Genomic DNA, 25294 nt, shown 5'->3' on the forward strand with positions numbered 1-25294 from the left:
TCCAGTACTTATCAGCTGCTGTTATGATCCACAGGAAGTTCCTTTCTTTTTGAATTTCCTTTCTGTCTGACCACAGTGCTCTCTGCTGTCACCTCTGTCCATTTTAGGAACTGTCCAGAGCAGGAGAGGTTTGCTATGGGGATTTGCTCCTACTCTGGACAGTTTCTGACATGGACAGAGGTGTCAGCAGAGAGCACTGTGGTCAGACAGATGGGAAATTCAAAAAGAAAATAACTTCCTGTGGATCATAACAGCAGCTAAGTACTGGAAGGATTAAGATTTTTTTAATAGAAGTAATTTGCAAATCTGTTTAACTTTCTGGCACCAGTTCATTTAAAATAAAATATTTTCCAGTGAAGTACCCCTATAATTGTGTAGTTTGTAATGTTTTGTTAGCCTACGATTAAAGGGGTACTCCGCTGCTCAGCGTTTGGAACAAACTGCTCCAAGCGCCGGGAGCTTGTGACTGCATAGCCTCGCCCCCCTCATGATGTCACACCCCGCCCCCTCAATGCAAGTCTATGGGAGGGGGCGTGACAATCGTCACGCCCCCTCCCATAGAGTTGCATTGAGGGAGCGGGTGTGACGTCATAAGGGGCGGGGCTATGACATCACGAGCTCCCGGCTCCAGCATTCGGAACAGTTTGTTCCAAACGCTGAGCAGTGGAGTACCCCTTTGATCCCCAGAGAGGGCGAAACGCGTCGGACAAGATTTCTGTATGTGACTTCGGTCCTATAATTCAATAAGTGCCGGACACTTTCTTACACAGTAATAAAAAATTTATAAATAAACTCTCTCAAAATCTGCCCTTTGCTAAACTTCTTGATTTTTTTGGACTCTGTCGATTGTAATAAAATGGAGAAGTGGCTACTTATGTTCAGAGTTCTCCTCTGTTCGCCGTCATGTGAGATATAGAAACAGCGGAGCCAGTTATTGTTTTATACTGATACATTAAAAAAAATACAACCTTATCAAAGGAGGGATCCAGGATTAGAAAAACAGCTGAATTCTTCAAAAAACAGCGCCACCCCTGTCCTCAGGTTGTGTGTGGTATTACGGCTCGGTTCCATCAAAGAGAGCAGATTCAAGTTGTAATACCGCACACAACCTAAGGACAGGGGTGGCGCTATTTTTGGAAGAGATTAGCTCTTTTTACTGTCTTTGTAACTCACATCACGCCTAATTCGTACCAGTGCTGAAGGAGCTTCAATGGCTTTGTCTTTGGGGCCATTGGGGTCTCCAGCTCACAGCCTGGTTTTTAAAGGGGTACTCCGGTGGAAATGTTTTATTTTTATTTTTTTATTTTTTTTTATATCAACTGGTGCCAGAAAGTTTAACAGATTTGTATATTGTTTCTAATTCTAATTTCTTGATCCTTCCAGTACTTATTAGCTGCTGAATACTACAGAGGAAATTATTTTCTTTTTGGAACACAGAGCTCTCTGCTGACATCACAAGCACAGTGCTCTCTGCTGACTCTGTGAGAAAGAAATCCTTTCTCACATTGCTATACTATTCAACGTGCACCACCGAGGGACCCGAGTGCAGCCCCTTTCTGCCTGTTCTCTCTGCTGACACCTCTGTCCATTTTAGGAACTGTCCAGAGCAGCATATGTTTGCTATGGGGATTTTCTCCTACGCTGGACAGTTTTTAAAATGGACAGAGATGTCAGCAGAGAGCACTGTGCTCGTGATGTCAGCAGAGAGCTCTGTGTTTCAAACGGAAAATAATTTCCTCTGTAGTATTCAGCAGCTAATAAGTACTGGAAGGATTAAGATTTTTTTTAATACAAGTAATTTACAAATCTGTTTAACTTTCTGGCACCAATTGATTTAAAAAATAAATAAATAAAAAAAAGTTTTCCACCGGAGAACCCCTTTAATGTAACCTCTAGGGGAGATCTTAGGTTGTGACGCCAGTTTAGTCCTGATTCTCCCCCCCCCCCCCCCCCCCCCCAATGAAAGCCTTATCGTGGATCGTCATCAGTGACCGGTCTGGTCTGTAAGTTGTACGTGTTTTACGGTCTATGAAAGGTAATGGGGAATCTGGAGTCACAGGAAACACCTGAATGACCCGTCTGTCAAAACCCGTCGGTCACTCGTAAAAAATATTATCTGGAAAGTTCAGGTTTTTGGCTGTGCTCCTGGGGGCGTTCCCGTTTGTCTACCTCATGGGGAAGATCTGAAGGCTTTTGGTGAACCTTATCTGTGTTTTGACGTTTATGACTTTGTTTATTGTTTCCTATTGTTCCAACTTTAGTTGTGTTTTTTTTATATGTGCCCCATTAAGATGAGTGGAGATATAAGGGCAAGATAGGCCAACCATGTAATAGGCCAACCATCTAATGCAGTGTTTCCCAACCAGTGCGCCTCCAGCTGTTGCTAAACTACAACTCCCAGTGGAAAACTTTATTTATTTTTTTTATAAATCAACTGGTGCCAGAAAGTTAAACAGATTTGTAAGTTATGAAAAATATATGTAGACCAGCTCACCGCCTTGTGAATGAAGTTGCCACTGGAAGGATAGTTGGTGGGGGAGCACGGATGCAGGTCAAGCCGTGTAGCCAGTATGAATAGAGTCCAGGAAGGAAAGGAACTCCAGCTCCTCCAAAAAGTAACTAACGGTATAAAATGCTAAATTTTATTACATCCTTTAAAAATTCTATGAGAATAGGAGAATTAAAAGCATAGCTGAAACGCTGACGCGTTTTGAACCATATGGTTCCAAAGAAATGCCACCCCACACCATTACTGACCCACCGCCAAACCGGTCATGCTGGAGAATGTTGCAGGCAGCAGAACGTTCTCCACAGCGTCTCCAGACTCTGTCACATGTGCTCAGTGTGAACCTGCTTTCATCTGTGAAGAGTACCGGGGCTAGAGACAAATTAGCCAATCTTGGTGTTCTCTGGCAAATGCCAAACGTCCTGCACGATTAGAGATGAGCGAACTTACAGTAAATTCGATTTGTCACGAACTTCTCGGCTCGGCAGTTGATGACTTTTCCTGCATAAATGAGTTCAGCCTTCAGGTGCTCCGGTGGGCTGGAAAAGGTGGATACAGTCCTAGGAGAATCTTTCCTAGGACTGTATCCACCTTTTCCAGCCCACCGGAGCACCTGAAGGCTGAACTAATTTACGCAGGAAAAGTCATCAACTGCCGAGCCGAGAAGTTCGTGACGAATCAAATTTACTGTAAGTTCGCTCATCTCTAGCGTTGATAGGACTCAGGACTAGGGATCGACCGATTATCGGTATGGCAGATATTATCGGCCGATAATCACGATTTTGGGCATTATCGGTATGCCGATAATGCACCGCCCTCCGACCCGCCCCGCCGCACCGCGTCGCACCCCCCACCGCACTGCACCGCCCCGGCCCCATTGCCTCCCCCATCCCCGGTTTTATAATTACCTGTTCTTGCTCCTGCTGCGTCCTGCGTTACGCTGTGCGCAGTGACGTGACGTACGTGACGTCACCGTCAGTGCGCACAGTGACGGCTCAGGAGGACGCCACCGGAGCCAGATGTAGAGTGGACCCCGGGAACAGGTAATTATAAAACGGAGATGGGGGAGGCAATGGGGCCGGGGCAGTGCGGCGGGTCGGGGGAGGTGGTCGCGGTGCGGCGTGGCGGTGATAGGTCTCAGGACCCCCGGACAGGCAGGGGGAGAGAAGCGGGTGGTGGTGGTGGCGGTCTATGGCACCGCAAAAGCCACTGCAGTGCATAGATTTAAAGCGCCCGCTTTAATTCAATGATCTGCAGCGGTGTCGCGGGGGGATAAATAGCCGATAACTTATACCGGAATATCTGTATAAGTTATCGGCTATCGGCCCTAAAAAAACGAGAACGGTCGATCCCTACTGTGCACGCTACTGAACTATGCAGCGCGCCCAGCAGCTGAACGGCGTCATAGCCGGGACCTCTGGCTAATGCCGAACATCACTGATCGCGGTGTTGTCCGGCATTAACCCTTTAGACGCCACAATCAGAGTTGTTTGCAGTATCTAAAAGTCCTGAAATTGACTTCCGGTTAGCTCAGGGATGCTGATCAGCTGGGAGGACGGCCGGAGGTCCCTCACCGTGCTCCGTGCCGTCCGATCGTCGCTCCTATACTGCAGTCAGCAATGGCCGTGCAAAAAAATTAAAATAATTAGTTATTAAAATAAAAACATGTCTAAAATGGTTGATTAAAAGGGAGAAAAAAAGTAAAATTGCAATAACAAACACTGAAACATGTTTTTATTTTATTTAGTTTTTTTTTTCCACACATATGTAATTTTTTTAAATAAAATATATATATATATCAGCTTAATTGAGAAATGCAGGGACGCATTTCAGGACCAGATCTTGCATATCTCAAGTGCAAGTCGTGCCCTCCTTCTCGATATCGCATCTAGAAAAACAAGGTTTTTTTTATTTATTTATTTATTTTTTTTATTAAGGGGTCGGCTGCGGCCGGTAGGTTATGTGTTGGTCGCTGCTCGAGTTTTCTGTCAACTGTTTGAAAATTCCACATTCCACTTTTTTTTTTTTTTTTTTTAAATCCTTGAGAAGGAAAAGCGTCGAGTCTGTGAGCCCTTAAGGTTCGGAGGCCACGACGCACACGTACTTGTCATAGGGGTGGCAATTAGTTTTTCTGGTGGTGCGGGCGTGTGAAATACAGGCAGTGTGTGTTCTGCCATCTCACAGCTGACCAGAAGGTATAGGGTTAAGTGCCATCGGAGAAAGATTTGTTTGTTTTGCTGTAAGTTACCCCTCTTATCTTAGAGCAGTGCTTTCCAAACGGCGTGCCTCCAGCTGTTGCAAAACTACAACTCCCAGCATGCCCGGACAGCCAACGGCTGTCCGGGCATGCTGGGAGTTGTAGTTTTGTAACAGCTGGAGGCACACTGTATGGAAAACACTGTCTTAAAGGTGTGTTCACACTGAGGAATAGGAGAGGAATCCTTGCATAAAAATTGTGCCGCGGAATTTACGTTTTTTTTTTTTTTTTTTGCTCGGTATTAACGTAGATTTCCGTGCGGGAAATAGGAGGAAACAGGGTGTTTATTTATTTTTTTGTTTTGTTTTTTTAATTCGCTGGACTACAACCACCAATTGGAATTCCCCTTTTTATTTTTTTATTTTTCCGTGCGGAATTTCCGCGCAAATTTTGCGCAGAAACATTTTTATCATCTCAATTTTTACCAAGTCAATGGACCTCTGCTCGCGTATTCCCCAAGAAGAATAAACATTGTTCTTTCTTCTAGCGGAACGGAATTTCGCTGCGGAATTTACGCAGTGTGAACAGCGCAGAGTAAAATACATTTGAAGTCAATGGCAAAGCAGATGTTAATTATTTCTAAGGGGAGAATTCAAGAGGAATTACTCAAGTAAATTCCTCTCGTGTTACTCAGTGTGAACGTACCCTTAGAGTAGAGATTACACAGCTTGGTGCAGTTTGGAAGTCTACATAGGGTTAATTCCTATTTTTTTCCCCCCGATTATTATTGTATTAAATGTGCACAGGGCATCAGCTTAATACCATTTACCAATCCTGGCAGCTGGTCCGGTGTGTGGCTGCCATAGCCGGGACATGGGTTGCCTTCCGCTCACCCGCCTGACCCCCTCCAAATCCTCTTTAGGAACAATGCTAGAAACATTAATCAATAAATAACGCAAATTTTAGATCGATGGACAAAGTCAACATGGCAGATTATCATTGTCCTGCGCGGTCAACGTCTGAAGACAATAAACAAATTGTGTTATCTCCACCTCCATACGTGACTCGGTAGTCACTGTCTAGTTTGCTTACTTTTTTTCTTTAAAGGGGTATTCCAGGATTTTTTTTTATTTGACTATGCTACAGGGGCTGTAAAGTTAGTGTAGTCCATAATATAGTGTCTGTACCTGTGTGTGACGGGTTTTCTCACAATTCTTCTGTGATTTTCACTCCAATATTTATTTTTACCAGCATACAAAATGACTGTTGTCTCCGATTTTTCCCAGGTTGCAATGTGGCCGAGACCTGACATCACTAGTCAGCTGATGACAGGGAGCCTGTCCGCTTCAATGGGTGGAGCGATCGCTTGGTGGGAGAGAGATCAATCTGCAACTAATGCAACAGCTGTAGGCACCCTGATTGAAAACCACAGGTCTTTTGAATGGATGCAGCTCATTTATGTTTCAATGGGTGGGGTGGCTGATGTGTGGGAGGGAGGAAGATGGAATTATGGGATTTGTAGTCAAAAAAAGAAAAGTCAAACAGGAAATTCTGGTTCACAAACAGCTAGCCGCAGTGTTATGGTAATCTCACAACATAGCCATTTAGTCTAAAGACAAGCGCAGATCCTTCCTAAGCATGTCCATTACTGTCTGCCAGGTACGTACTAAATCACCTTATGGTGGAGAACCCCTTTAAAGAACCAAAAAAGTGTCTACTGTTCTGTGCACACTGGGAGGGGGACCCCCACCCTCGCTCTTATATCATCTGACTTTGGGGGAAGAAGGACTCTTGGCACTCAGATGGTCAGAGTTCAATTTAATGCCAAAGGCTTTCAGTTGTGTGAGAAAAAAAAACTAAGCAAAAAAACTTGTCCGTCTATACTTAATTGTGTTCTCCACCATAAGGTGATTTTATTACGTCCCTAGCAGACAGTAATGGACATGCTTAGAAGGGATCTGCACTTGTCTTATGGCTAAACGGCTATGTCATGAGATTACCATAACACTGTGGATAGCTTTTTGTGAACTGGTATTTCCTGTTTGAGTTTCCTTTTTTGCCTACAAGTCCCATAATTCCATTTTCCTTTCTCCCACACATCAGCCACCCCACCCATTGAAACATAAATGAGCTGCATCCATTCAAAAGACCAGTGGTTTTCAATCAGGGTGCCTACAACTGTTGCATATTGATCTCTCTCCCACCAAGCGATCCCTCCACCCATTGAAGCAGACAGGCTCCCTGTCATCAGCTGACTAGTTAGTCAGGTCTCGGCCGCATTGCAAGCTGGGAAAAATCTGAGACGACAGTCATTTTGTATGGTGTTAAATATTGGGGTGAAAAAAATCACAGAAGAATTGTGAGAAAACCGTCACACACAGGTACAGACACTATATTATGGACTACACTGACTTTACAGCCCCTGCAGCATAGTCAAATAAAAAAAAAAAATTCCTGGCAGACCCCTTTAACTAGCCCCAGCCCTCCACTGGTCCCAGCAGCTCCAGTTCTTCACCATCTTTTCCCCAATTTTCTCTCTTCTTCCTACTTCAGAGCAGGACCTCCCAGCTGAGGCAGTCACCAGCCGCAGCCCTATCCTGAGGTCCTGCACCCGGTGCTAATCTCAGAACCAGGAAAAAGAGAGAAGATTTGGGGAGAGAAATGGGAGCTGCATAGGACCGGGTAGGTAAGTATGTTGTGTTTTTGTTTTTGTTTTTTTTTGTAATTATTATTTTTTTTTTTCTCCTGCCCCAGTACAATTTTTTATTTATTTTTGTTGTTGTTTTGTTTAAAAAAAAAAAAAAAAAAAAAAGGCTGGTATACCACTTTAAAGGGGTACTCCACCCCTAAACATCTTATCCCCTAAGATGTTTAGGGGCGGAGTACCCCTTTAACGTGGTATACCAGTCTTTTTGAAACAAAACATAAAAAATAAATACATTTAAAAAAATAATTGTACTGGGGCAGGAAAAAAAAAAAAATACAAAAAAAAAAAAAAAATAGACGCGATCCCCCCCCCCCGCGATCTCCCTGCTACACACGGCGTTTGTTTCCGGAGGCACGCCCCCTCAGTGCAAGTCTATGGGAGGGGGCGTGACGGCCGTTAGGACCCCTTCCATAGACTTGGATTGAGGGGAAGAGACCGTGAAGTCACGAGCCTCCGGCCCGCATTGCTAGTCATCCGGCACCGAGCTACTTTCGCTCCGTGTACAGGATATCTGGGGTGCCGCAGCCGAGATTGCGAGGGTCCCCAGCAGCGGGACCCCCACGATCAGACATCTTATCTCCTATCCTTTAGATAGGGGATAAGATGTCTAGTACCGGAGTACCCCTTTAATGTCATTTTCTTCCTCCATCACCAAGGGGCCTTATTGTAAGGTTGAACTATTTAAAAGCTCCACGATAACACTACAGCACCATACACAATGCTAAAGCTTCCAGTGTCTTCTGCTCCAGTACATGTGATGGATGGATCCTGCCAGTCAGAGGAGTCTCCCGCATGTTCTCCCCATACTGGTACCTCTGGCCTTCGGTTTTCTCCTGGTTACGGTTGACGCATCACTGGTGATATGTGCTGATCCCAGGAATAGTGAGTTGTTTTCATAGTGTGAACAAGATTTAGCAAGATATAAAGCTATGTGTATATATATAATATATATATTATATATATTATATAATATAATATATATATTATATATATATATTTATATATTATATATATTATATTTTATATATATATTATATATATTTTATATATATATATATATATATATATATATATATATATATATATAAATTTTTTTTTTTTTTATTGTCCTTCTTGCCTTTGCTACCACAGTTCAGACATGGACATTTGGAACTCCTAGCCTGGAGATGAAAATTTGGTGGGCATGCTCTGCAACCTGTGCAGGGAGGAGGAGGGCTGTGACCATCATCTAGTGACCTCTATGGGAGAGTATTGTGGGCGTGTTCTGTGACCTGCGGGAGGAGGGGAGCTGTGACCATCACCTAGTAACTTCTATGGGAGAGTATTGTGGGAGTGTTCTGTGACCTGTGTAAGGAGCGGGAGGAGGGGAGCTGTGACCATCACCTAGTAACTTCTATGGGAGAGTATTGTGGGAGTGTTCTGTGACCTGTGTAAGGAGCGGGAGGAGGATATGGGTACCAGCGGTCAGCCTTAGACCCCTATCCTTTAAAGGGGTACTCCACTGGAAAACTTTTTTCTTTTTTGTTTTTTGTTTTTTTTAAATCACCTGTTGCAAGAAAGTTATACAGCTTTTGTAAATTACTATTTAAAAATCTTAACCCTTCCAGTACTTATCAGCTGCTTTATCTCCACAGGAAGATCTTCTTTTTTTTTTTTTTTTTTATATTTCTTTACTGTCTGACCACAGTGCTCTCTGCTGACACCTCTGTCCATTTTAGGAACTGTCCAGAGCAGGAGAAAATCCCCATAGAAAACATATGCTGCTCTGAACAGTTCCTAAAATGGACAGAGGTGTCAGCAGAGAGCACTGTGGTCGTGACAGAAAATAAATCCAAAAAGAAAAGAACTTCCTGTGGAGATACAGGAGCTGATAAGTACTGGAAGGGTTAAGATTTTTTTAATAGAAGTAATTTACAAATGTTTAACTTTCTGGCACCAGTTGATTTAAAAAAAAAAATAATAATAATAACAAATTTCCAGGGGGAGTGCCCCTTTAATTTACTGACCATATAGTTCCAGTTACTCTAGACCAGTGGTCTTCAACCTGCGGACCTCCAGATGTTGCAAAACTACAACTTCCAGCATGCCCGGACAGCCGCTGGCTGTCCGGGCATGCTGGGACTTGTAGTTTTGCAACATCTGGAGGTCCGCAGGTTGAAGACCACTGCTGTAGACTGTCCCTGTCCATGTAATGTGTAGCTCTTTCTCCTATGAGCAGATTACAGCCGTATACAGTAGATAAGGTCTCGTTCAATATATTATTTCCTATTGTGAATGTATTATAATAGAAGTTATGTGTTGGTATCCGATCCCTGCCATCCGCAGGCTAATACATGAGAATCCTACCATAAAGTGTTTGGTATATATCGGTGTGTGTGTGTGTGTGTGTGTGTGTGTATATAGCCATCTATTTTTCTATCTCTGTGTATCTGTGTATTATTTTTGTAATTTTTTTTTTTTATGAAAAATTGTTTTTTTTTAAAGGAGAAGTCTCATGCTCAATGTTACAAAAAAAAAAAAACACGTATCCCCTATCAGCGGATAAGTACTGGAAGGATTGATTTTTTATTTTTATTTTTTTTTTTATTTTTTTTTTTTTATAGAAGTAATTTACAAATCTGTATAACTTTCCGGCACCTGTTGGTTTAAAAAACGGAGTAAGGCTTGGTCCACACTACGTTTTTCCCATACTGTTTTCAATCCGTTTTTCTAAAGAAAACCGTATGGCAAAAAAACGGATGGAACAGTATGGAAAAAAGTAAACCGTATGCGTTTTTAAACAGTATACTGTTTTTAAAAGTGCATACAGTTCCATCAGTTTTTATAGAAAAAAAACCCATACGTTTTTGAAAATTTTGTCCATTTTTAATGGGAGGGGTGTTGGGTGGGGACTTTAGGATTCAAATGCGCATGTGCAAAGTAAAAACGTATACGTATGGGGTTTTTTTTTTCTATAAAAACTGACAGAACTGTATGCACTCTTAAAAACAGTATACTGTTTAAAAACGCATACGGTTTACTTTTTTCCATACTGTTCCATCCGTTTTTTTGCCATACGGTTTTCTTTAGAAAAACGGATTGAAAACAGTATGGCAAAAACGTAATGTGAACCCAACCTAATTCAGTGTTTAAAAAAAAAAAAAAAAAAAAAAAAAAAAGTACTCAGTGTAATATACTTGGACTCGTGTTTCCCAACCAGTGTGCTTCCAGCTGTTGCAAAACTAAAACTCCCACCATGCCCGGACAGCCAACGGCTGTCCGGGCATGGTTTGAGTTGTAGTTTTGCAACAGCTGGAGGCTCACTGGTTGGGAAACACTACTGTATAGCCTAGGTGTCCAACCTGGGGCCCTCCAGCTGTTGCAAAACTACATTTCCCAGCATGCCTGGACAGCCGTTGGCTGGTGGATGGAGTATTACAGGCACCAATGCAAATGCTCTTAACCAGAACAAGAGGATGCTGGGAGTTGTAGTTTTGCTACAGGGCATGATGTATCTTGTAGTCCTGCAGCCTCTTTAGAGCTACAAATTGGAGAACACTGTATCTTTTATAGTTTATATAGGTTTCTAGTAACCTCTATGGTGATCCTGTACGCGGACTCCGCATCTTGATTCCATCTATTACGTTTCTTCTTTTATTTTTTTTTAAGCGGAACGACATTGTGCGATGAAACAGCAATATCTCGTACGGTTCCACATCATCCGCTTTATTTCTTCCGTAATGGCCTCCATTTATGGAAAATACTGGATCCATATTCTATATTTGTTCCTCCTCTGCTGCTTTTAGCTTTTGTGTATTAAGGAGGAAATATTGGTTACAGACACCACAAGACGTAGGAAGGTTATAGGCGGCCGGAGCCCATTGATCGGTGCCGGTCACGGAGTGTAGTTCCCATTTTACTTCTTTTGTGGTATAGAATGATGGGATGTACATTTTTAGTTTATTTTTATTTTTTATTTTTAGTTTTTTTTTGGGTTTAGTTTTTTTGTTTAATTTTTTTTATTTTTTGTTTTGGTTTGGTTTTCACCTTTTCTAGGTTAAATGGGTACTCCAGGAAAAAACTTTTTTTTATATATATCAACTGGCTACAGAAAGTTAAACAGATTTGTAAATTACTTCTATTAAACAAAATCTTAATCCATCCAGTACTTATTGGCTGCTGTATACTACAGAGGACATTGTGTAGTTCTTTCCAGTCTGACCACAGTGCTCTCTGCTGCCACCTCTGTCCGTGTCAGGAACTGTCCGGATCAGGAGAGGTTTGCTATGGGGATTTGCTCCTACTCTGGACAGTTCCTGACATGGACAGAGGTGTCAGCAGAGAGCACTGTGGTTAGACTGGAAAGAACTACACAACTTCCTCTGGAGCATACAGCAGCTGATAAGTACTGGAAGGATTAAGAGCTATATAAAAAGATATATATATTTTCTTCCTCTGGAGTATACAGCAGCTAAGTACTGGAAAGATTAAGAGCTCTATATATATATATATATATATATATATATATATATATATATATATATATATTTATTTATACATTAGTTCTCCCCTGTATGGCTTCAGATGTATGTACCGTATATACTCGAGTATAAGCCGACCCGAGTATAAGCCGAGACCCCTAATTTCAACCCAAAATCCCAGAAAAAGTTATTGACTCGAGTATAAGCCTAGGGTGGGAAATACATCATCCCCCCCTGTCATCATCCAGACCCGTCATTAACATCCTCATCATCCCCTTGTCATCATCCCACACATCCCCCCTTCATCATCCCCTTGTCATCATCCCACACATCCCCTTATCATCCCACACATCCCCCCTTCATCATCCCCTTGTCATCATCCCACACATCCCCTTATCCCACACATCCCCCCTTCATCATCCCCTTGTCATCATCCCACACATCCCCTTATCCCACACATCCCCCCTTCATCATCCCCTTGTCATCATCCCACACATCCCCCCTTCATCATCCCCTTGTCATCATCCCACACATCCCCTTATCATCCCACACATCCCCCCTTCATCATCCCCTTGTAATCATCCCACACCCCCCCCTTCATCATCCCCACCCCCCTTCATCATCCCCACACCCCCCCCCCCCCCCCTTCATCATCCTCTTCTCATCATTCGCCCTCAGTGGTCTTCAACCTGCGGACCTCCAGAGGTTTCAAAACTACAACCTCCAGCAAGCCCGGGCAGCCATCGGCTGTCCGGGCTTGCTGGGAGTTGTAGTTTTGAAACCTCCGGAGGTCCGCAGGTTGAAGACCACTGCGGCCTTCAACCTGCGGACCTCCAGAGGTTTCAAAACTACAACTCCCAGCAAGCCCGGGCAGCCATCGGCTGTCCGGGCTTGCTGGGAGTTGTAGTTTTGAAACCTCCGGAGGTCCGCAGGTTGAAGACCACTGCGGCCTTCAACATCATCCAGCCCCCTCTCACCCCCCTTTAGTTCTGAGTACTCACCTCCGCTCGGCGCTGGTCCGGTCCTGCAGGGCTGTCCGGTAAGGAGGTGGTCCGGTGAGGAGGTGGTCCGGGCTGCTATCTTCACCGGGGGCGCCTCTTCTCCGCGCTTCCGGCCCGGAATAGAGCCGTTGCCTTGACAACGACGTATCTGCGTCGTTGTCAAGGCAACGTGACTATTCTGAGGCCGGGCCCGAAGCGCTTAGAAGAGGCCTCCCCGGTGAAGATAGCAGCCCGGACCACCTCCTCACCGGACCACCTCCTCACCGGACAGCCCTGCAGGACCGGACCAGCGCCGAGCGGAGGTGAGTACTCAGAACTAAAGGGGGTGAGAGGGGGCTGGATGATGTTGAAGGCCGCAGTGGTCTTCAACCTGCGGACCTCCGGAGGTTTCAAAACTACAACTCCCAGCAAGCCCGGACAGCCGATGGCTGCCCGGGCTTGCTGGGAGTTGTAGTTTTGAAACCTCTGGAGGTCCGCAGGTTGAAGACCACTGCGGGTGGGGGAGTTCACTCGAGTATAAGCCGAGGGGGGTGTTTTCAGCACGAAAAATCGTGCTGAAAAACTCGGCCTATACTCGAGTATATACGATATATATATATGAAAAATCTTGTCCACAGCACCAAAGTTCATGAAAAAATATGTGTTTTTATTCCATAAAAGGTGTCATTACAACAGCGACGTTTCAGTCAGCTCAACCTGACCTTTCTCAAGCATATATAATATATATATGTGTGTGTGTGTGTGTATATATATATATAATATATATATATATATATATATAATGTATATATGTGTGTGTGTGCTGGAAGGATTAAGATTTTTAAATAGAAGTAATTTACAAATCTGTTGAATTTTCTGGCACCAGAAATAGTTTTCCACTGGAGTACCCCTTTAAACAATCAGCTGTAATTTACAGCCTGGCAGATAGTGCTCAGATTCCCTGCAGCTCCTCCACAGGTTAAATAAAGTATTACAATCTTGTTGTTAAAATAAATGGGCTGTGTAGTCACTGGTTAGGGCCCTATAACTTGCTGTAAAGAGCGAATAAGTACTGGAAGGATTAAGATTTTTTAATAGAAGTAATTTACAAATCTGTATAACTTTCCGGCACCTGTTGATTTAAAAAAAATAATTGTTTTCCACTGGAGTACCCCTTTAAGATCAGGATCGTTGGAGTCTTATTCAGTGTTTTATGAAAAGTGCTCGGTGGGATATACTTGGACTCGTGTTTCCCAACCAGTGTGCCTCCAGCTGTTGCAAAACTACAACTCCCACCATGCCCGGACAGCCGTTGGCTGTCCGGGCATGTTGAGATTTGTAGTTTTGCAACAGCTGGAAGCATACTGGTTGAAAAACACTGCCTTAAAGGGGTACTCCGAATACAAACAGATTTGTAAATTACTTCTATTAAAAAATCTTAATCCTTCAAGTACTTATTCGCTGCTAAATACTACAGAAGAAATTCTTTTCTTTTTGGAACACAGAGCTCTCTCCTGAAATCACAAGCACAGTGCTCTCTGCTGACATCTCTGTCCATTTTAAGAACTGTCCAGAGTAGGAGAAAATCCCCATAGCAAACACATGCTGCTCTGGACCGTTCCTAAAATGGACAGAGATGTCAGCAGAGAGCACTGTGCTCATGATTTCAGCAGAGAGCTCTGTGTTCCAAAAAGAAAAGAATTTCCTCTGTAGTAGTCAGCAGCGAATAAGTACTTGAAGGATTTTAAGATTTTTTAATAGAAGGAATTTAAAAATCGGTTTAACTTTTTGGCACCAGTTCATTTAAAAAAAATTAATAAATTCCACCGGAGTACCACTTTAAGCAATCAGCTGTAATTTGCAGCCTGGCAGCTAGTGCTCAGATTCCCTGCAGCCTCCCCCACAGGTTAAAGAAAGTATTACAATGTTGTTATTAAAATGAATGGGCTGCATACGTATCCTGTGTAGTCACTGGTCAGGGCCCTATAAGTTGCTGTAAAGAGCGCCAATTTTGTAGATCATAACGCAGCTCGAGGACCATGTGGTGGGGGCCGCACGACTGATCGCTAGATTATTAATGCGCTTTGAGCTCATACACTTCTCTGAGGCTCCGTTCTCACTTGTGTTTTATATCCTTTTTTTTTTTTCAGATTTCCAGGAAGACGACAAAGGCTTTTACACGGGTCCGAGCAGCTGTCGCCCTCCTCGGTGAGTCCCCGATCATCTATCTGCGCCTCACCGGAGGATCAGGATATGTTCTAGAAAATAGTTCACAACTTGCGTTATTCTAATTTTTTTGGGCGTAGATAAGACTTTCTTGGTACTACCGTAGTAAATACTTTACAGTCGGCCTCCTCTAGATAAAGGGGCTTTGCTATGATTATTAACAATGGCGCAAGTTTTTAGATGAAATCGTTAAAAATAATGCTCCATGTGTGGATACAGCTGCATACCGTGTCATGGCGCCCCCTCCTGGCATAGTAGAACTGTTGCTATGGTTACCCCTCTTATAATCATTATAGCTCTAATTTTACATATGTTATGGTGCCTCCTCCTGATGTTACCTGCCGATATATAGCGACCTCTGCTGTTCGTGTTTTTTGTTTTTGTTTTTTACCTTTAAAACATTTACCTCACATCCAGTATCACTAAGAAAACCATTTGAATGCTGACTCATATTGGCCCCAGGGGGGTGTAAGAGGGGCATTGAGCATGTGTGACCCCCCAGCACTGGGCACCAGGTGGAAGATCTAATCAGAAGAATAAAAAGACCAGGGGGCGTCAGAACAATCGTGTAAGTATAGTGGGCACCATAACAATCCTGTAGCTTAAAGGGAATATCCAGGGAATATAACAAGCGTGTACCATTAGGGGGCGCCATAACAAGCGTGTACCATTAGGGGGCGCCATAACAAGCGTGTACCATTAGGGGGCGCCATAACAAGCGTGTACCATTAGGGGGCGCCATAACAAGCGTGTACCATTAGGGGGGCGCCATAACAAGCGTGTACCATTAGGGGGGCGCCATAACAAGCGTGTACCATTAGGGGGGCGCCATAACAAGCGTGTACCATTAGGGGGCGCCATAACAAGCGTGTACCATTAGGGGGCGTCATAACAAGCGTGTACCATTAGGGGGCGCCATAACAAGCGTGTACCATTAGGGGGCGCCATAACAAGCGTGTACCATTAGGGGGGCGCCATAACAAGCGTGTACCATTAGGGGGGCGCCATAACAAGCGTGTACCATTAGGGGGGCGCCATAACAAGCGTGTACCATTAGGGGGGCGCCATAACAAGCGTGTACCATTAGGGGGGCGCCATAACAAGCGTGTACCATTAGGGGGGCGCCATAACAAGCGTGTACCATTAGGGGGCGCCATAACAAGCGTGTACCATTAGGGGGCGCCATAACAAGCGTGTACCATTAGGGGGCGCCATAACAAGCGTGTACCATTAGGGGGCGCCATAACAAGCGTGTACCATTAGGGGGCGCCATAACAAGCGTGTACCATTAGGGGGGCGCCATAACAACCGTGTACAATTAGGGGGGCGCCATAACAACCGTGTACAATTAGGGGGGCGCCATAACAACCGTGTACCATTAGGGGGGCGCCATAACAACCGTGTACCATTAGGGGGGCGCCATAACAAGCGTGTACCATTAGGGGGGCGCCATAACAAGCGTGTACCATTAGGGGGGCGCCATAACAAGCGTGTACCATTAGGGGGCGCCATAACAAGCGTGTACCATTAGGGGGCGCCATAACAAGCGTGTACCATTAGGGGGCGCCATAACAAGCGTGTACCATTAGGGGGCGCCATAACAAGCGTGTACCATTAGGGGGGCGCCATAACAAGCGTGTACCATTAGGGGGGCGCCATAACAAGCGTGTACCATTAGGGGGGCGCCATAACAAGCGTGTACCATTAGGGGGGCGCCATAACAAGCGTGTACCATTAGGGGGGCGCCATAACAAGCGTGTACCATTAGGGGGCGCCATAACAAGCGTGTACCATTAGGGGGCGCCATAACAAGCGTGTACCATTAGGGGGCGCCATAACAAGCGTGTACCATTAGGGGGCGCCATAACAAGCGTGTACCATTAGGGGGGCGCCATAACAAGCGTGTACCATTAGGGGGGCGCCATAACAACCGTGTACCATTAGGGGGGCGCCATAACAACCGTGTACCATTAGGGGGGCGCCATAACAACCGTGTACCATTAGGGGGGCGCCATAACAAGCGTGTATCATTAGGGGGGTGCCATAACAACCGTGTACCATTAGGGGGGCGCCATAACAAGCGTGTACCATTAGGGGGCGCCATAACAAGCGTGTACCATTAGGGGGCGCCATAACAAGCGTGTACCATTAGGGGGCGCCATAACAAGCGTGTACCATTAGGGGGCGCCATAACAAGCGTGTACCATTAGGGGGCGCCATAACAAGCGTGTACCATTAGGGGGCGCCATAACAACCGTGTACAATTAGGGGGGCGCCATAACAACCGTGTACCATTAGGGGGGCGCCATAACAACCGTGTACCATTAGGGGGGCGCCATAACAACCGTGTACCATTAGGGGGGCGCCATAACAAGCGTGTACCATTAGGGGGCGCCCCGTAACAAGCGTGTACCATTAGGGGGCGCCCCGTAACAAGCGTGTACCATTAGGGGGCGCCCCGTAACAAGCGTGTACCATTAGGGGGCGCCCCGTAACAAGCGTGTACCATTAGGGGGCGCCCCGTAACAAGCGTGTACCATTAGGGGGCGCCCCGTAACAAGCGTGTACCATTAGGGGGCGCCCCGTAACAAGCGTGTACCATTAGGGGGCGCCCCGTAACAAGCGTGTACCATTAGGGGGCGCCCCGTAACAAGCGTGTACCATTAGGGGGCGCCCCGTAACAAGCGTGTACCATTAGGGGGCGCCCCGTAACAAGCGTGTACCATTAGGGGGCGCCCCGTAACAAGCGTGTACCATTAGGGGGCGCCCCGTAACAAGCGTGTACCATTAGGGGGCGCCCCGTAACAAGCGTGTACCATTAGGGGGCGCCCCGTAACAAGCGTGTACCATTAGGGGGCGCCCCGTAACAAGCGTGTACCATTAGGGGGCGCCCCGTAACAAGCGTGTACCATTAGGGGGCGCCCCGTATCAAGCGTGTACCATTAGGGGGCGCCCCGTATCAAGCGTGTACCATTAGGGGGCGCCCCGTATCAAGCGTGTACCATTAGGGGGCGCCCCGTATCAAGCGTGTACCATTAGGGGGCGCCCCGTATCAAGCGTGTACCATTAGGGGGCGCCCCGTATCAAGCGTGTACCATTAGGGGGCGCCCCGTATCAAGCGTGTACCATTAGGGGGCGCCCCGTATCAAGCGTGTACCATTAGGGGGCGCCCCGTATCAAGCGTGTACCATTAGGGGGCGCCCCGTATCAAGCGTGTACCATTAGGGGGCGCCCCGTATCAAGCGTGTACCATTAGGGGGCGCCCCGTATCAAGCGTGTACCATTAGGGGGCGCCCCGTATCAAGCGTGTACCATTAGGGGGCGCCCCGTATCAAGCGTGTACCATTAGGGGGCGCCCCGTATCAAGCGTGTACCATTAGGGGGCGCCCCGTATCAAGCGTGTACCATTAGGGGGCGCCCCGTATCAAGCGTGTACCATTAGGGGGCGCCCCGTATCAAGCGTGTACCATTAGGGGGCGCCCCGTATCAAGCGTGTACCATTAGGGGGCGCCCCGTATCAAGCGTTTAACTTATGGGGTGGAGCCAAAACAGGTATTTAAGGTTGTGGCCGTAATTGGCTTGACCCTTGGCCTGTAGGTAGTATTAGTACCCCCTGTAGGTAGTTTTAGGGTCCCTCTGTTGTTGGCGTGCTCTCTGGCCTGTAGGTAGTTTTGGGACCCCCCTGCAGTGACTGTTAACCCCTGACATGCTGCAGGGTACACTACAGATTACAGGGTGTGATGATGCTGCGGTTTTTACCAGTCAGTCTGTTTATTGACCTTCCAATCAGTCTTATAGAAGAATTCCTGGTTGTGGATTTGATGTGTGTGAATGGCGCTGTATAACTCTGCTATAGATATAGATGGGACCATTGCCGTCATTCTCAATGTTCTTCTCCCTTTTATATAACGTTGATAACGCTGCCATCTGCTGGATGCTTCCGCTCTTTACATCTTATAGAGATCTGAGATGTTTCTGCAGATCAGCTCTTCTAGTGAGTCGGACATTGATGGTAGTTACCTATAGGTGGCACTTGAGACGGGATCCCCTCGTTCTGGTTAAGGGTGTGTTCACACAGAGGAATCCTCGCGTAAAAATTCAGCTGCGGAATTTGTTTTTTTCGCACAAAATTCCATGCAAAATATAGGAGGAAACTGTTTTTTTATTTATTTTTTTGCTGAACTATAACCACCAATTGGAATTTCCATTTTTATATATATATATATATATATATATATATATATATATATATATATATATATATAATATAAATTATTTTTTTGTGCGGAATTTCCGTGCAAATTCCACGCGGAAACTATTTCAAGCGGAAAATGTATTATCATTGACTTCAATGGACTTCTGCACGTGTATTGCCCAAAAAGAATGAACATGTATTTTTCTTCTTGCGGAACGAAATTCCGCAGCAGAATTCCGCGAGCGGAATTTACGCAGTGTGAACAGCGCAGAGTAAGATACATTGAAGTCAATGGCAAAGCAGATTTTTTCTAAGCGGAGAATTCAAGAGGAATTACTTGAGTAAATTCCTCTTGAATTACTTACTCAGTGTGAACGCATCCTTAGAGAGCGTTTGGATTGGTGCCTTTAATACTCCCATCCACCAGCCTTTGGCTGTCCGGGCATGCTGGGAGATGTAGTTTTGCAGCAGCTGGAGGGCCCTAGGTTTTACAGTAGTGTTTCCCAACCAGTGTGCCACCAGCTGTTGCAAAACTACAACTCCCAGCATGCCCGGACAGCCTTTGGCTGTCCGGGCATGCTGAAAGTTATAGTTTTGCAACAGCTGGAGGCACACTGGTTGGGAAACACTGCCATAGAAGCTTAGAAACTTGCAAGCAGTATATAGACAGTGCGCACCATACTAATGGCTGTACAGCATTATCCCCCTACCTGTGTCTCTGCTGTAGCAAAACTACAACTCCCACTATGCCCTGACTACACTGTAAAGTCGTGATAGGAGTTGTAGTTTTGCTACAGGTTGGAGGACACTGCAGGTGAGATCCCTTTTTGTCTAGGCCAGTTTTTTCCTACCGATGTGCCTCCAGCTGTTGCAAAACTACAACTCCCAGCATGGGGTTGTAGTTTTGCAACAGCTGGAGGAACCCTGGTTGGGAAACACTACTTTAAAGCCTAGGTGTCCAACCTGGGGCCCTCCAGCTGTTGCAAAACTACAACTCCCAGCATGCCCGGACAGCCAAAGGCTGTCCGGGCATGCTAGGAGTTGTAGTTTTGCAACAGCTGGAGGCACACTGGTTGGGAAACACTACTGTAAAGCCTAGGTGTCCCAGGTGGGGCCCCACAGCTGTTGCAAAACTACATCTCCCAGCATGCCCAGACAGCCAAAGGCTTTCTGGGCATGCTGGGAGTTGTAGTTTCACAACAGCTGGAGGCACACTAGTTGGGAAATACTGGTCTAGACCCAGGAGTATTCTGAGGACCGACACCACTAAAGCTGCTCTTTGTTATAACAACCACTCACGGTTCCTTTGTTTCTCCAGCATTTGCTGACAACAGCTCCCCCTGCAGGAGGGTTACAGGACGCCTCCTGATGAGGACTGTGTACAGAATTGGGTCTACATAACTTCTTACAACTTATTAAAGGGGTTATCCAGGCTAAAAAAAAAACTTTATATATATATATATATATATGAACTGGCTCCAGAAAGTTAAACAGATTTGTAAATAACTTATATTAAAAAAAAATATTAATCCTTTCAGTACTTATGAGCTGCTGAAGTTGAGTTGTTCTTTTCTGTCTAAGTGCTCTCTGATGACACCTGTCTCGGGAACTGTCCGGAGTAGAAGCAAATCCCCGTAGCAAACCTCTTCTACTCTGTGCAGTTCCCTAGACAAGCAGAGATGTCAGCAGAGAGCACTGTTGCCAGACAGAAAAGAACAACTCCACTTCAGCAGCTGATAATTATTGGAAGGTTAAGATTTTTTTAATCGAAGTGATTTACAAATCTGTTTAACTTTCTGGAACCAATTGATATAAAGAGGAAAAAAACTTTTTTTTCCCCTGGAATACCCCTTTAACTGAATAAGGGATAGCCTTAGATCCTGATGAAGGCCATGGGATACTTCTGGCATGGTCTCCCCTGTTTATAGCCCCCACATCACACACAGATACTGTAAACAACCCAAAAATTAACTAAAAACAATAGATTGAAGAGCTGCGGCCTAACTGTATAGCAAGCGATCACAGTGATCCATAGGACGTAACCTATGTCGGTGAATCAGCTTTTTAAGTGTAGCGTCTATTAGCAAAGGCAGTTCCCAACCAGTTTGTGTCCAGCTGTTAGCAAAACTACAACTCCCAGCATGCCCGGACAGCCGTCGGCTGTCCGGGCATACTGGGAGTTGTAGTTTTGCAAACAGCTGGAGTCACCCTGCTTGCAAAACACTGCACTAAGGTCTGAAGTGCAATGCAACAGCGATCTCTATCTGCTGCATTCTGTATACTGGCCACTAGATGGAGACATCGCCCTGCTGTTACTTGTTATGACTTTACGGTTTTTTATATATTTTTTTTTTCCTCGTTTTGTAATAACTTGTTTTTGTGGCATTTTTTGAACTTTGAAATCCAGTAACTGTTCACTCAGTGCCTGTTGTTGTGGTCGTGTATTGACCTGTGTTGTAATATTGTTTTTTTTCTGTGTGATATTTTTTATATACCGTACTTGCTTTTATATTGTTCTGAACTATTCTATGACTATTCAAGACCAGACTGCTTTCCCCTTTTTAGGGTATGTTTACACATCAATTTTTGGAAGGTATTTTGTAGAGATGTGCGAACTTACAGTAAATTCGATTCGTCACGAACTTATCGGCTCGGCAGTTGATGCTTTTTCCTGCATAAATTTAGTTCAGCTTTCAGGTGCTCCTGGGGGCTGGAAAAGGTGGATACAATCCAAGAAAGAGTCTCCTAGGACTGTATCCACCTTTTCCAGCCCACCGGAGCACCTGAAAGCTGAACTAATTTATGCAGGATAAGTCATCAACTGCTGAGCAGAGAAGTTCGTGACGAATCGAATTTACTGTAAGTTCGCTCATCTCTAGTATTTTGGTGCATTTTAATAGCAAAAATTTAGAGCTGAAATCTAAAGCAGCGTGAACATGGCCTAAATGACCAGAAGTAGATTTGTATTTGTCAGTATATGCGAGGTTCACTTGGTTTACGTAATGGTTTTTATTTTGTTTCTTTTCCATGATTATTGTAGCTTACTACTGCTACTAAATAATAAGAAAAATATTTTTTATATAGTTATTTTCATCATAATCATCATTATTATTTTTATTATTATTATATATATTACCAGTATTTATATATATTTTTTTACATTATTTTTAGAGAGGAGTGAAGTTACAGTAAATTCGATTCATTTCGAACTTCTCGGCTCGGCAGTTGATGACTTATCCTGCGTAAATTAGTTCAGCCTTCAGGTGCTCCGGTGGCTGGAAAAGGTGGATACAGTCCTAGGAAAGAGTCTCCAGCCCACTGGAGCACCTGAAAGCTGAACTAATTTATGCAGGATAAAGTCAGCGACCGCTGAGCCGAGAAGTTCGTATCGAATCACTGTAACTTCGATCATCTCCAATTATTTTTATTATTTTGTAAGCATTTTATGTAAGGGAAAATTTGAAAAAAATGTTTCTGTATTTGCTTATTTTATATATATATTATAGTGTGTGTGTGTGTGTATGTGTATATATATATATGTGTATATATATATATATATATATATATATATGTATGTAATGTATGTATGTATGTATGTATGTATGTATATATATATATATATATATATATATATATATATATATATATATATATATTTATATTTATTATATGTGTATGTGTCCCACTTGTTTTTGTAGCTTTTTCTATCAGGGAGATGAAGAATAGTTCTGGGTGGTTTGGGATGAGGGTCACAGGTACAGAGTTCTTGGTTATTCTATTAATATATATGTGTGTGTGTGTGTATAATTATATATATATATTATTATTTTTTTTTTTTTTCAATAGATTTAATATTTATTATATATTTTTCCTATATTTTTAAATATTTATTATATTTATAATTTTATAAAAAAAATATATAATATATTTCATATAGATTTAATAAAAAAAAAATAAAAAAATAAAAAAAAATATATATATATATATATATATATATATATATATATATATATATATATACACAAAAAAAGAGGATTGCAGCAGCACACATTGGTCAAAAAAATTTAGGCTCTTAGCGCACTTTTTGATCAAAACGTATCCCCCATTCACCACGGGGAGGTGGCCTCATTTAGGATGGGAACCTAGCACAAATTCTGAGCCTAACACTCAACTATCCACTCACCTCTGCTGGGCATATAGCCTCTGACTGGGAGAAACACAGAAGCACTCCAGGAGTAAAGTGAATGGTGGCTTTATTTACATACAGTGACGTTTTGGCCACCTCTAGTGGCCATCATCAAGCCTTGATGATAATGGCCACGAGAGGTGGCCGAAACGTCGCTGTATGTTTTTGGTGTAAATAAAGCCACCATTCACTTTACTCCTGGAGTGCTGCCGTGTTTCTGCTTCACTGTTACTAAGAGGGATCCGGGGCCAGGATCCAACCACAGCCTGCACCCACCGACCTACTAATATATATATATTATGGTATCTAGTAGGATAAATGACTGAAGTCGCACTCGCCTGAATATATCTTCAGCATCTCAGTCTCAGGGAAGCAGTAGAATAGGAAAATCACTATTTCATGGTGGGGAGTGTGAGCCGGCAAGCTCTTAGACACGGGGTACACCATTGATAGGCAACTAGTTTCACGTCACCTGCGGAAACTACTTCTGGCCAAGGTGTACCACCTTGGGGAAAAAAAAAAAATTTCAAATATTGCCTCTTGAAACTGACAGTAGATCTTGGGCCGTGTACACACCATGTATACCGCTATGGCCTCCCTATATGCCGGGAGTAGAGTAAGAAGATGTTCACATGGGAAATATCTACATGGCTTCTGACACAGAGACCGCATAGGTTTGTCTAGTAAAAGTGGTTCTGATTTCTTGAAGTCTGGAATGAGACTGTGAGTCCAGAGTATACATCACAGGTAAGTCACTGTATATAGCCTTACTGTGCCATGTGTCACCCATTACCCGCAATGCAAAAAATAAAGTATAATGTGCATTATTATATTTTATCAGCGGCCGCCCACTGTATAGGAAAGCACAGAGTTAGAATGCCAGCGCTAACACTCATCAGGATTATTTGTGCCTATGGCAGTGGTCTCCAAAGTGTGGACCTCCAGATGTTGCAAAACTACAACTCCCAGCATGCCCGGACAGCCAGCGGCTGTCCGGGCATGCTGGGAGTTGTAGTTTTGCAACATCTGGAGGTCCACACTTTGTGACCACTGGCCTATGACTACATTTGGACATTCCCCTCACCTGAACATTGAGGTTGCAAACTGAACTCCTGACCCCAGCGTGATGTAGCAGTGCTGACCACAGCGCCGCCATGCCGGGTATGTAACGCACTTACCAACTGGTGTTTGCTTTTCTATACGTGTGAAATTCTACAAGATCTGTGTCTGGTTTTTCCCCTCTCTACAAACTCAGATGTTTTACGAGAATCCCAGGACCCTGATATCCAGATATCCCTGTTATGGCCAGCTGGGGAACAAGGGGGAGCTTTTAGGGTACCCAGAGACGTTTTAATGGGAGATATTTCTATTTTTTTAATAAAAATAAAGCTGAATCCCCACAACTTGCTGTCAGCGAATGGAAGCTCCCTAGCGAAAAAGCCTTAAAGGGGTACTCCACTGGAATATAGTTTTCTTTTAATATTTTAAATCAACTGGTGCCAGAAAGTTAAACAGATTTTGTTAAATTTCTTCCATTTAAAAATCTTAATCCTTCCAGTACTTATCTGCTGATGTATACTACAGAGGAATTTCCTTTTCAGTCTGACCACAGTGCTCTCTGCTGACACCTCTGTCCAGAGCAGGAGAGGTTTTTCTATGGGGATTTGCTCCTACTCTGGACAGTTCCTAAAATGGATAGAGGTGTCAGCAGAGAGCGCTGTGGTCGGACTGAAAGGAAATCCAAAAAGAAAAGAAGTTCCTGTGGAGCAAATAGCAGCTAAGTACTGGAAGGATTAAGATTTTTATATAGAAGTAATTTTACAAATCTGTTTAACTT

General features: G+C 44.2%; 1 protein-coding gene across 2 annotated transcripts in view; it reads left to right on the forward strand.

Moving 5' to 3' along the window:
- Positions 1-25294, forward strand: part of GNG12 (G protein subunit gamma 12) — a 119137-nt gene that overhangs the window by 32755 nt on the left and 61088 nt on the right. For both annotated transcript variants that reach the window (XM_056532779.1, XM_056532780.1), the window contains exon 2: positions 15001-15058. The gene's annotated coding sequence lies outside the window, so the exon portion shown is untranslated. The remainder of the gene's footprint in view (positions 1-15000; positions 15059-25294) is intronic.

This window comes from Hyla sarda, chromosome 7 (genome assembly GCF_029499605.1).
Source record: "Hyla sarda isolate aHylSar1 chromosome 7, aHylSar1.hap1, whole genome shotgun sequence".
NCBI lineage: Eukaryota > Metazoa > Chordata > Amphibia > Anura > Hylidae > Hyla > Hyla sarda.